This window comes from Sceloporus undulatus, chromosome 6 (genome assembly GCF_019175285.1).
Source record: "Sceloporus undulatus isolate JIND9_A2432 ecotype Alabama chromosome 6, SceUnd_v1.1, whole genome shotgun sequence".
In the NCBI taxonomy this organism is placed as follows: Eukaryota; Metazoa; Chordata; class Lepidosauria; order Squamata; family Phrynosomatidae; genus Sceloporus; species Sceloporus undulatus.
In genome coordinates, this window is record NC_056527.1 from 84,786,445 (window position 1) to 84,800,148 (window position 13,704).

Genomic DNA, 13,704 nt, shown 5'->3' on the forward strand with positions numbered 1-13,704 from the left:
GAGGAGTGGAAATTGGAGGAAGAAACATTAACATCCTTTGATACACAGACACCATACTAGTAGCAGAAAACAACAAAAACCTGGAACAATTACTAAAGAAAAGCAAAGAAGCAAGTGCAAAGGGTGGCTTAATGCTGAATATTAAGAAAAGAAAAATTATGTCTTGGAACCATGGACAAACCACATGAATTCATCCTAGATAAAAAAAATGCCCATACCTTGGATCATACATTGATCTGAGTAGAGACTGAAGTCTAGAAATCAGAAGACTAGAAATGGGAAGGGCAGCTTTGAAAAAGTTAGACAAGATCCTAAAGTGCCAAGACATAAGACAGAATACTAAAGTTAGGATCATCCAAACCACTGTATTCCCTATCACTATGTATGGAGGTGGGAGCTGGACATTAAATAAAGCAGATAGAAAGAAAATTAACTTATTTGAGATGCGATGCTGAAGAAGAGTAATGAGGATACTGTGGAGGGGCAAAAAGACTAACAAATGGGCCCTAGAACATAGAATAATAGAGTTGGGAGAGACCACAAGGGCCATCCAGTCCAACCCCATTCTGCCATGCAGGAACTCTCCATCAATGCATTCCAGACAGATGGCCATCCAGCCTCTGTTTAAAGACTTCTAAGGAAAGAGACTCCACTACACTCTGAGGGAGTTTGTTCCACTGTCAAACAGCTCTTACTGTCAGGAAATTCCTCCTAATGATGAGGTGGAATCTCTTTTCCTGTAGCTTGCATCCATTGCTCCGGGTCCTGTTCTCTGGAGCAGCAGAAAACAAGCTTGCTCCCTCCTCAATATGACATCCCTTCAAATATTTAAACAGGACTATCTTATCACCTCTTAACCTTCTTTTCTCCAGGCTAAACATCCCCAGCTCCCTAAGTCATTCCTCATAGGGCATGATTTCCAGACCCTTCACCATTTTAGTTGCCCCCCCCCCCCTTTTTGGACACACTCCAGTTTCTCCACATCCTTTGTCAATTGTGGTGCCCAGGTGGGGCCTGAACAGATCAAGCCAAAACTCTCTCTGGAAGACAGGATATCAGGATATCAAACCATATCACAAGAAGAAAAGACTCATTAGAAAAGGCAATGATGCTAGGAAAAGTGGAAGGCAGCAGAAAAAGAGGAAGACCGTATGCTGAATTAGAGAGGTCCTGGGACTGAACCTGCAGGACCTGAACAGAGCAGTGGAGGACAAGGCTGTCATAAGGATAAATTTGGGGGAAGGAAGAAAGAAAACCATGTGCATTACCAAAATCTCCCTGGAGGGAAGGTAGAATATAAATGTATATAAAAAATAAGACAAGAATGCAGTCAGTCACTTTCAAACTATTTCATGGGATCCTGAGGTTTAGCTTACTCACAAGCTGACAGTCATGATGGACACTGTTATTACAGACTTCTTGCACACCAGTATTGCATGCAAATGTTGCCATGCCCTACAGAGCTGCAGGGAAGTGCTCAATGTGTTGAACAGCACACTCTCAGTTTACACTGAGTGGTGGTAAAGAGATCGCACAAGTTTTACTTGTATTCCACTCAAACAGGTGTGTTACTCAAAGGATTGGTCTATGAACTGACACTGGTCCACTAGCCATCAGCTTCTACTCCGCATGTCTCCAAGAGAGAAAGAAAACAATTGTATCCAATGGGGAAAATATGATACTAGTCCCTGGCACATTGGGGGGGGGGATTGCTGGTCTCACACATCAGCTAGATTAAGAAGCACTGCCTTAGAATGCTATCCAGAATTCACTGCTCAGCACAGGGTTTCTTTCATGAGAAACAAGTCACAAAATTTGAAAACCACTTTCTTAGATAGTAAGCCTGGAGAAAAGGCTTTGTCCGCTTAATTGCTCTTTGTACAATTTCTCATTGTGCCAGATAACATATTGTAACTATACTTCTAGTTCCTTTGACCCTTTGTGGGTTACAAAGGACTTTTGCTCAGTAAGAACTTTCTCTTCTTTCTCTGAACTATAGAGAATGCCCATCAAAGAGAGGGAGTAGTGCAGTATTGGTGGAAATGGAAACCTCAGTAGGGTGATATTTATTAAACTTCACCATCTGGCTAACCATCCTCATTTGAAATAAGAAAAGACCTCCACCCTCAGTCTCTGATTAGTTAGTAACTGGAGACTGTTCTTTGTTTTTGCTTCCCTCAGTACTATGATACAGGGCACAATTCCTTGAGTCATCCACTGGGAACATTGTAGAGTGTACTTGAATGTGGCTTGAGGTGCACAGATTAATCTATGAGGGACAGATATGCAGGGACATAGCCGGGGGGGGGTTCTTGGGGTCCGGACCCCCCCTTCTGTTAGATAAAATGAATGGTGTGCGCTGCCGCGCCGCCGCATCCAAGCCCCATTATAATGGTGGCACTTAGTCTGTACCCCCCCCCCCTTCCCAAAATCCTGGCTACGTCCCTGAGATATGCCATCATGCCTTTGGGACTGAAGCTGGATTTAGGAATCCTTAAGACCAAGAGACATGTCACCCCAATATTCTTTAACTACACTCCATTAACTTGGAAGCCACTGGTAAGGGAAGTTACAGTCCAACAGCATTTGGAAGACTGCACATTCCCTAATCTTGTCCCTGTTTGTTCTGTGCTTTCAAGATAACTCTGTTTTATGATGGTCCTGTTATAGAGTTTTCATGGCAAGATTTATTCAGACATTTGCTATTGCCTTCCTCTTAGGCTGAGTGAATATGGATCACTTATTGGGCTTTCATTGGCTGAACAGAGATTCACACCCTGGACACAATTATTCAAACATTACTGAATAAAATTTATTTCAATCAGGATCAGCAGAGCAGTGATCAGATAATCAGTCACTGTCACCGGTGGTTACATGGTTGGATAATAATAATAATAATAATAATAATAATAATAATAATATTTATTCCGCTTAATCTCTTGGAATCCAAGCAGATTACAACAATAAAAGAGAATACAGTTAAAATTCTAAAACCTCTATCCCTCCCCCCCGCCCAGTATAAAAACATAGTAATATTAAAAAGAGAGGATGATGCCACTTTTCCTTCCACTGTCGTTTCAGGGAGCCTCTGCATCGAGTGCTGGCTCCGAGTCCCTCCTGGGCTCCATTTTCAGCAGATGTGATTCCTTTTGTAGCTACAGAGTTGCCTCCAGAATCCAGGGTTTGGGTCAACTACAGAGCACCTGGTCTTAACATATAGGTAGGTGTACTGGAAGTTCAGGTGATGATATTTCATCAAATAAGCTAGTACAAGTGTGGCCAAACAGTTCACCCCAGCTGCACAGTGCCTGAAAAAGATCAAACTTTATTATCAAGAGAGACCTTTCCAAACCGGAGGTGTGATCCTATATCCGCGGCAACATAGCTCCCATGGGCTTCATGGAGACAACTGATCCATGGCTTCAGTGAAGTGCCACTTTTGTGTGTGAGTATATGTGTGTGTGTGAGAGAGAGAGAGCGCTCTCTTGATGCTTGAATGACTGTTGTGTCTTTATATTTCAATAAATGTTACATACATAGTGTCTAAAACCAAATTTGGTGTCTCAAGTGTCTGTATCAGCTCTGCTGGGGGAGTCTGCTGAAAGGGGAATTTCCACTACACGCTCTCAGGTTAAACAGGTTGCCCTTACAGTATCAACTGGGGTTTGATTCCAGGACCTCTGTTGATAACATAATCCTCAAATGCTTAAGTACCATTAAATACAATAGTATAATAAAATGGTGCCCCTTATATAAAATGGCAAAATCAAGATTTGTCTTTCGAAATTTATATCTTTTTACAATATTTACAAGCCATGGATGGTTGAATCAGTGGATAAAGAATCAGTGGATACAGAGGACCAACTGTATTTTTGCAGTGTCTTAATTCCAGGAGGATAGTGGCTGTGTTCACCACTTGGGAAGGATTCACTCATTCCACTGAAAGATTAGTAGTGGTTTTGGGTGCTGTAATACTACTAGGCACAGAAGGAGGAGGAGTGAAGATAGGAGGAAGGAATATCAACAATCTAATATATGCCAACGATACAATACTACTAACAGAAAACATCATGGACCTGGAACAACTGCTATGGAAAGTCAAGGAAGAAAGTGCCAAGGCAGGCGTGCTGCTAAATATAAAGAATCAAAAATAATGACCATGGTAGAGCTACATAAATTCAACCTTGGAATGGGAAAATGTAAATAATAATTAAGTTTCTGTACCTCGGATCAAACATTAATCAGAATGGAGACTGCAGTCAAGAAATCAGAGGAAGACTAGGAATGGTCCATAAATTGGAAATGACAGAATGCACTCAGCAATGACACAATCAAGTAAATAAAACATTAAGGATTACAGATGTGTATCTTGCAGAGATTCATGTTGTGCAAAGTCTAGCTTCAGAAGACAAATTAAGTGGAATTTGTTGTTGCTATTGCTGTCAAGCCAGCTTCTTCCCATGGCAACTCTATGAATGAGAGACCTTGAAGAGTCATCAACTGACCTGCTCAGGTCTTCCAAAGTCAGGGCCATAGCCTCCTTGATTGAATCGATCCTGTAGTGTGGTCTTACTCTTTTCTTATTACCTTCCATTTTATCAAGCATTGTTATCTCTTCCAATGAGTCATGTCAACTCTCAGTATATCCAAAGTACAATAGCCTCCATTTTGTCATCCCAGCTAGTAGTAAGAGTTCAGGTCTAGTTTGTTCCAGGACTTATTCATTGGTCTTTTGAGCAGTCCAAGGTAGCCACAGAACTTTCTTCCAGCAACAGATTTAAAACGAGATGATTTTCTTCACTGTCCAGCTTTCACACCCAAGCAGACATATATTTAGGTATTTATTACATTTATTTTGATAAATAAATTACTTCAATTAAATTTATTACATGCCACCCAACAGATATAACAGTGAGGATTTTTTAAAAAAGGATTTGCTTGTTGTCCAATAATGATGTTCCTTAGGGCCTGTGCTATCCATTCCTGCTGTAAGTCAAAGAGTTGGTAAGTTATACAGGGGGGAAGGGATAAGAGGTTTTGGATTTCAGCCCCCCTTGCCTACCCATCCACAGTCATGTAGCTATCCTGAAAACTAGTTTGACTGGCATTTTGCAGGGTTCCTTTTTTTCCTTCTTAGCAGAACTACTGCAAACATCCTCCTTTGAAGCTTGATGGAGTGTCAGCAGGGTGCCTTGGCATCAGGGGTGTCTCATTAGGTGGCTTTCACAGGCCCTGGGTGCCTCACCTCCTGCTGCCAGCATAGGTACTTGGCAGATATCGGTAATGAGGCCCTTTCTTCACTGATCCTTTTAAGACTGCCACGTTTATGTATGTGTGCGCACACGCGCTCGCAAGCTATCTTAAACAATGAATTTACAGCCGGAAGAGCAGCAGTGCCTGCCTTTTGATTAGCATTTTCTGGTGGCTGATGGGTTTGAAAGGTGAGCTGGAAGAAGAAACAGAAAAATCGAAGACAAGCAGACTTCTCCCTTGTTAGTGTCACCTAGCAGGGGGGGAAAGCCGAGAGGCCTCATTCACTTATTCCCTTTGAAAAACTATGTTCAATTGCAATGCTGGGGATGGCAGAGAGAACTTGGGCCTGGTTCTTGTCATGTTCACAGCTTTGGGTAGTCTTTTTTTGGGCTACAACCTCCAGAATCCTCCAGCCAGCATTCTCAGTGTATAGAATTTACCAAGAGGTATACAGTTGGCCCTTTGCATCCATGGAATTTGAAACTGTGAATCTGATCATACATGGACTGTCACACTCCATCTTATTAAATGCCAGTGGCATGAGCACATACATGCTGAAGTGTGTGTGTTCATGTTGCCACCATTTATTAAGATGGGGCATGATTAGTTACATTTTTTCACATCCATGGGGATCCCAGAACTGAGCCCCCAGAGATCCAAAGAGCCAACTGTTCATGCCCTTTGGTACAGTCAAAAGTACAGTTATGATTTGTTTTAGAACATGTCCACTATCAGGACCAAAATAGGTTTTGGGGAGAGTAAATACTTCAAAGGAAGAGGGACTAATAACAAGAATAGGGATTTGGCATTAGTTAGAATTGGCAGTAGCCACTGTGTCTCCCACTGATACACTACTCCATATTATGAACCTGATGCCCACTGTGTCGCTTGAGAGAGTGGAGATTATCACATGGGGTAAGGAGGGATCACTCCCATCCTTACCCCATCTTTATCATGTCCATGCTCATCCTGTCCTTCTCCCGTCAGTAGCACCTATCATTGTAAACAGGAGTTTCTGTTTAGACAAAATGACAGGGCCATGCAACTTCAGTGATGAGAGAAGGACGGGATAGGTGTGACGTCATTTGATAGTCTTATCATGATCGTGTGATAAAAACGAGTGAAAGATGGGATAAGGGCAGATATCATCTGATAATCTTTGTGCCAAAAGGACAGGGTAAGGATGGGAGTGTTCCGTCCTTTACCCCGTGTGATAATCTCCAGTGTTTCAATACCAATAAATATGGCTTTGAATGTGATTTTAAAAAATAACTGGCATTTCTATTATCCTTTTGTGGACAAGTTTTGATATTTGGGGAGGAGATAGAGATTTCAGGATTGGCTTAAAGTTGGGACCCACCCACCCCTATCAGAAATAACACACACTGACAGAGAAATAAAAGGAGATTTGGAGTCCATTTACACTCCAGCCCTCTAAGTGTTGTTGGCATGCAACGTCCAGCAGAATCATCAGCATAGCCAATGCTGAGGATTTTTGATAGTAACTATCCAACAACATCTGGAAGGATACACGATTTCCATCCCTGAGGTAAACTGGCCACCAGCCTTTTTTAATAGATCCCCTGAAATGAGTGGGACTTGTTAGTCACATCAAACAAGTTCCATTGATTTCAAAGGATATATAGTCAGCCCTTCTTATACACTGATTTTTTTATACATGGATTCAAACATCCACGGTTTAAAAATGTTTTTTAAAAAGTATACATTTCAAATATCAAACCTTGATTTTCCATTTTTTATAAGGGACACCATTTTGCTATGTCATTATATTTAATGGGACTTGAGCATCCACAGATTTTGTTATCCACAGGGGATCTTGGAACCCAACACCAACATATAACAAGGGTCCACTGCACTCTATTTCCTTAATTACTTTCTTACATAGGAAATCTGGGCTGCTTCATAAATAGTATATCCTTGCAAATGTAAGCTCAGACTAGACTTGTATTGCTTTCTTATTGGCCTTTATATTCCTTTCTCTGCTTCTCTGATACCATTGCCTTCAGGTAAAGGCTCTCTTAGGGCTGTCGGAGCTGCCCCAGTGCTCTGACCTCTCTCCAGCTCCCATGTTCTTCACCAAGCAAAACCAGGATGTCCACTGCTCTGTTGGAGATGCTGAGAGGGTTGCTAAGGCAACATCCATTCCAGATGAGGTGCAAAGGCTGTGGTCTATTCTGAGTAGAAATACCTTTGGGAGGCAAGACTTCCACGCCTGCTCAAGTGTGTGTGTATGTGTGTGTGTGTGTGTGTGTGTATTTACATTTATTTAGACAAATAACTTTCATACTCTTAAGAGTAGGAAAGCTTGATAATAAAGTTTAATCTTTTTCAGGCACAAGATTATTTCAACTTTAATACACACACATACATACTTGTGCCATATTTATGTAGTTCTATGGCCATGAAACCTACTGGGTGACTTTGGGCATACCACATGCCCTCAGCCCCAGGGGAAGACAAAGGCAAACCTCCTCTGAACAAATCTTGCCAAGAAATGATAGCTTTGCCTTAGGGTCACCATAAGTTGGAAGCGACTTGAAGGCACACGCACAGACACACACGGCAAAATAGTTGAATGGTAAAAAAAAAAAAAAGATATTGGAAACACCTGGAACGTGGAGGACATTCTTGCCATAGGGCTTTCATGGTAAATGATATTCAGAAATAGTTCATTAGTGCTTTCTTCTATGCGGTACTAACAAGTGTTAGCTATGGTGCCATTCAGTGGTGTCCCTGGGCTTGGTGTCACTTGGTGTCAGGGCTGGGGGGAAGCTGGGCAAGTGAGGAGGACTCAACTCTTCTTTGCCTTTCTGCGGCTTTCTCATGAGGAGGGAGTAGTGTGAAGGCAAAGCCAGAAGGGCCAGGTTTGCCACTCCTCCTCAGGGAGAGAGTCACAGCAGCAAAGAAGATGGGGTGGATGCTGGCAGCAGCACTGTCAACTCCTCAGCAGAGGGTGACCCCTCTTTTGGGATGTTACCCAGTGCAGTCTGCACTCTCGCACCCTTCTAGTGATGCCACAGGTGCCACTGCTATTGTCATTGAGAGATCCTGTGCCAGTGTCAACCCCCTCTATTGCTGCTGCCCAGTAGCTGTTTGGCACATTTACTTTGGCACCTCAGCAAAAGCCTGTCTAGTGTGTCAGACACTACCAGCAGCACTGCTGCCATCAACACAACCTCACTGGAGCATGTGGTCCCACCATCACAGAAAAGTAGTGCTCTGGTGGGATAATACAAATATGACTCTCCCAATATAGGTTCAGTTCAAAATGCTGATATTACCTATATGGCCTGGGTCCAGGCTATCTGGGTCCAGGACTGTATGAGCTTCAAGATCTGAACTAGAGGCAGCTCTCTGAAACCCATCACCTGCACAGGCATATTTAGTGGGAACACAGGAGAAGGCCTTCTCTGTGGCTTCTCCCAGAAAATGGAACTCTCTTCCTATGAAGGCTGGGGTTTGGGGAAATTATATAAAGGCCTTTTTATTAACTGTCCATTTATTCTGCGCTGTTAAATTACTGTTTTATATACTTTTCATTCTAAAAGTAGTTATATACTTTCTAGCTTTAATTTTCTTTCTCTTTTATTAAAACTACAGTATGTCTGATTGTAGTTTTTATTTTTGTTTTTAAGCCATCTTGTGATCCAGTATTAGAGGAAAATGAATTATAAATGAAGTGATTGATTGTACTTCAACCTTACTCAACAACTGACCTGCCACCTCAGATATCAACTCCACCGTCTAAATCAGGGCTTGGAGAAACTGTGGCCTTCCAGATGTTGATGAATTACTGTTCCAGGTTGGCTAATGGTGCAGAAGTAGATGAGGATGATCATGGGTTTCCCCAAGACTGTTCAACTCCTGCCACTTGCATCAAGTAACACTTGATAGAATTAGCACACATTTCACTTTGATTCCACTTGGGACAGATTTTTCTAGAACTGTAAATTAAAATATAGAACTGCCATACCACCAAGATGTATCCCTTCGATTCATAGTTTACTTTTTTGAATGTTGTTGTTGGACTGCAATTCCCATCAGCCCTAGCCAGTATAGTCAATAGTGAGGAATGTTCAAAGCTTCAATCTAACATCTGGAGAGCTATTAATTCTTTCCCTTTTTTTCCATTTCTAATATCCTCTGTCCAGCAGCAATAGGGATGTCAACTTTTGACAGTAGAGCAACTCCCAGGAAATTCTCATGTGTATTCATATTTGTATTCTTCCTACAATAGATTCATGAAATAAATTATTCTTCTGACCATTCTCCTGGGCCTGACAGTTTGGCTAGGTTCTTGATAATAAGAGAATAAGTCAGATCTTTGGTAGACAGCTACATGGATCTCTGATTTCCAAGGTGCGGGGAGAGAAATGAGGTAAGTGGGAGTCAACAAATGCAATGACAGATTTGGCAGACAACAGAGAGCCCATACAGACAGGCCAAAATAAAGCTGCTTTGGAGATATGTTGTTTAAATGATGCACGTATACTAAGAGGCCAGAAGCCACACAAAGGACATCTAAGGACTAGAGCACAGCTTTGGCACAGCTTCTGGTCTCTTGAGATGTGTGTGTCATTTAAACTTAAACAGCATACCTGTAAAGTGACCCGAAGCAGCTTTATTTTGGCCTGTATGTACAGGCCCAGAACTGGGCTTGAAGAAGTTTTTGACAGAGCCTGTTGCTTTCATCCTTTGCTGTTGTTTGGTAGCACTGACCAAAGGAGAGCCTTCCCTTACACACCTGCAGAGAACTTAGCCCACGCAAGAGTGGGAAAGAGCTGCATTTTCCGCATGACTGTCACTGCCAGTGGCATATACAATTTGCATTTGCCATTCCTTTTGTTGGCTGTCCAATTACAGCAGTTCTTGGAAGGGGAAGTCGTATTTAAAATAACTCCCACTAGCCAAAGAGTGGCATTATCATTGTAGCAAGCTTGTTATGCACAATGTCACTGTTGAACAGCCGCTCAGCAAGGCATTCAGATCACAGCTACAAAAGCTCAGCTGGCACAATCAGGCTGGGCATATGTTTTAATTATCTGAATCTCTGCTTTGTGCCCCCCCCCCAACTCCTCTTCTTCTTTCTCCTCTTCCTCCTCCTCTTCTTCTACAATAAGTTCCCTCATTGAAAGCTATCCCTGCATTTCCTCCCACCATTTTGGCAGCTTCTCATAGTACTTTCCTTTGCCCCATACATAACAACACGGTATTGGAATTTCTCAGCAAAACCAAATCTGGCTCTATCTCCATTGGTTGTGCTCCAAGCAGAGCAGAATTCTGGGTAGAAGAATATTATAATAACAAATGATAGAATGGGCTTTTCTTTGAAGAATTTTAGATTGAAATGTGGGGATTCAATTCCTGCCAACATCATCTCAGAAAAACAATGTACAGTATTCTCTACTTGGGAATCCTCATCTCTTTGTGATAAAGCTGTTGTTTCTAGTGCATCTGTCATCTGCAAATTTAAACCACTAAAGGAATACTTTCAGTTCACAATTGCAAGATTAATTATCTCAATCATCCCATCTCATCTTCTTCTCCATATAACGCCAGTTTAGAGAATAGGGCTGAAGAAATTCTAGATCGGTTGTATTCATGTTACTGCATTTGCCAGATTGCTGCACACAAAGCTTAAAATATTGGCTTTTATATATGGAACTGGTGATGTGGGTCCGTCTTGTCTTTCATCTCAAGGAATAATTGCATCTTGCATCATTTCTGATTATTACTACTTTGGGGCACACATATCCCTAAGAAACCTGCTTACATTAAATTTGAGTGACTAGAATTTGGGTAAAATCGGCTAACAGTTCAACACAGTTTTAAAAACAACACAGTTAGAAACAACAGTTTTTAAAAGGCAGATTTTGGATTGGCTCATTGAGCATCTGGATTTGCAGAATATTTTTTTAATTTCTAAAGCATTTTGTTTTAGCTCTCATTTGAGTTGAATTTAAATTTGGTCTTCTCAAGGATTCATTGGGCTAGATCTGGGTCTGCTAATATTTGGAACAGGCCTATTAAAATTTAATTCTCTCTCTCTCGCTCTCTCTCTCTCTCTCTCTCTCTCTCTGATCTGCTATAACTTTCTAAATTATGGTGTTTCTAAGGTGAACTTATCCTGGGGTTTTCTTAGCAAGATTTGTTCGCAGGAGGTTTGCCATTGCCTTCCCCTGAGGCTGAGAGCATTCGACTTGCCAAAGGTCACTTGCCTGAGTGGGTTTCATGGCAATCAAACCCTGGTCTTCTGTTCTAATTTACTACTAATAATAATTTGAATTGTAAATTGCTTTTTTTTTTTTGTAATGAGAGTCAGACCGGATAGAAATAAAATGAAATTAATAATTAAAAAAAGTTATGACCAAGTCTGGATCTGACCCAGTGTATGCAGGGGTGTTGGGTTTCCATGCTCTATGGTATAAAAGGCAAATTGGAAGAGTGGAATAAATTTACAGTATTTAACCCAAATAATAAACTAAGCCACCCAGATATTGATTCAAGGTTTATTCCCATTCTTCTCTGTGCCCATTTCAGCTAGGAATATCATTACTTTTTTCCATTTCTAATATCCTCTGTCCAGCAGCAATAGGGATGTCATCAGCCTATATGGCTGTGCTTAAAGAAAACTATTCCAGCTCTATTTCTTGTTCAGTTTTTGGATTTTAGCTTGCTCCCCACCTCCCCGTCTTGTCTCATATAGACGAGGAAGTGAGAATATAATTTCAGAACCAGGTTGCAGCAGATGGCACTGACAGAAGGAGGAAGATATCTTTGCATACACTCATATATTTATATTATATGAGCCAGCACACAACACTAAATAAGACCAAACCTGGTACCATAATAACTCCAGTAACGGTATCTATGGTAACAAAACCAAACATATGACTCCAACGAGTCAGAGTTAATGAAACCCTTTGGGATGCTGGCTGTTTAATTGTCTTTCTTTTTTTTAAAGGGTGCCTCAAAAAATAATTGGTATTTAAATAAATATACTGAAGAAACTATAATTGTATCTGCCAAACCTCAAATCCTTAAATGAACCTCTAAGTCAAATAGGAGGCTGTGTGGGTATGCATACATGTCTGCATTGCAAAACTCTCTAAACCAATCATGCTCAATAAAGCAAGCCCAGCATGGACCTGTTTTATCAAGCATAAAACCTTTTCCCACCACCTTCACCAACATATAATGAGATAAAAGCCCAATCTAACACTTAGGCTACATCTGCACTGCAGAAATAGTGCAGTTTGACACCTCTTTAACTGCCTTGGCTCAATGCTATGGGATTGTGAGATCTGCAGTTTTGTGAAATATTTTGCCTTCTGTGTCTGAGAGTTCTGGTGCCACAGCAAACTACAAATCCCAGGATTCCATAGCATTAAGCCATGACAATTAAAGCAGTATCAAGCTGTCTATTTCTGCAGTGCAGATGCAACTAGAGTGTCCACAAGATATTCCATTGTGGAGGAGGCTAGCTGACATTTATTAAGCCGTGTTAGGGTCTGGGGCCCAAATCCAATTGCCTCTTCCTACTGTGTGTACTGTGTGCCTTCAAGTTGTTTCTAATGTATGGCAATCCCAAGACAAACCTATCATGGAGTTTTCTTGGCAAAATTTGTTCAGAGGAGATTTGCCATTGCCTTTCCCTGAAGCTGAGAGCATGTAACTTGGCACAAGGCCATCCAGCGGGTTTCATGGCCAAGTTGGAAATTGAACCTTGGTCTCCAAAGTCATAGTCTTAACACTCAAACCACCATGCCACACTGGCTCAGTAGACCTATTGAAGCATGCCCCCTCCTCCTTTCTCTCTCTCTTTATCTCTGGCACAACAGTGCTTGCATAAATGTAAGAAGTCTTATAGTGGACACATATGGGCCTAAATTGAGTGCTGGTTGTTGCTGAGTGTCTTCAAGTTGTTTCTGACTCATGACAATCCTAAAGTGACCCTATCATGAAGTTTTCTTGGCAAGATTTTTCTGAGGATAAGGGAATGTGACTTGTACAGTTGTACAAGGTTTTTATAGCCAAACAGGGATTCGAACCAGTACTCAACCCACTACGCCACATTAACACTCAGATAAGTCAAAGCTTGTGTAAATCACATTGTTCTAATGGCTTTACTTTAGTTGGTACTAGCAACTGGATTTAGGGCTAGTTGGTTAAAGACAACAATTTATTTCAGATCAGATTTGCTTTCACCCCATTCTTGATAAGTCACTCTGCTATGCTATTATAATAATGGTAACAAAGAACTGCAGCATTTTAAAGGTTAGGGTTGGCTTTATTATTAGGCACAGTGAGTCAGGTGCTTTAAGCAGAAAATTTTGGACGTCATGAAAGGGGGGCAAACAGCATTTTATGTATTACTGTTTGCTTTTTTTAATGCCAAGGATGGAAAGAGGTGATCATTATGTTTTCTGT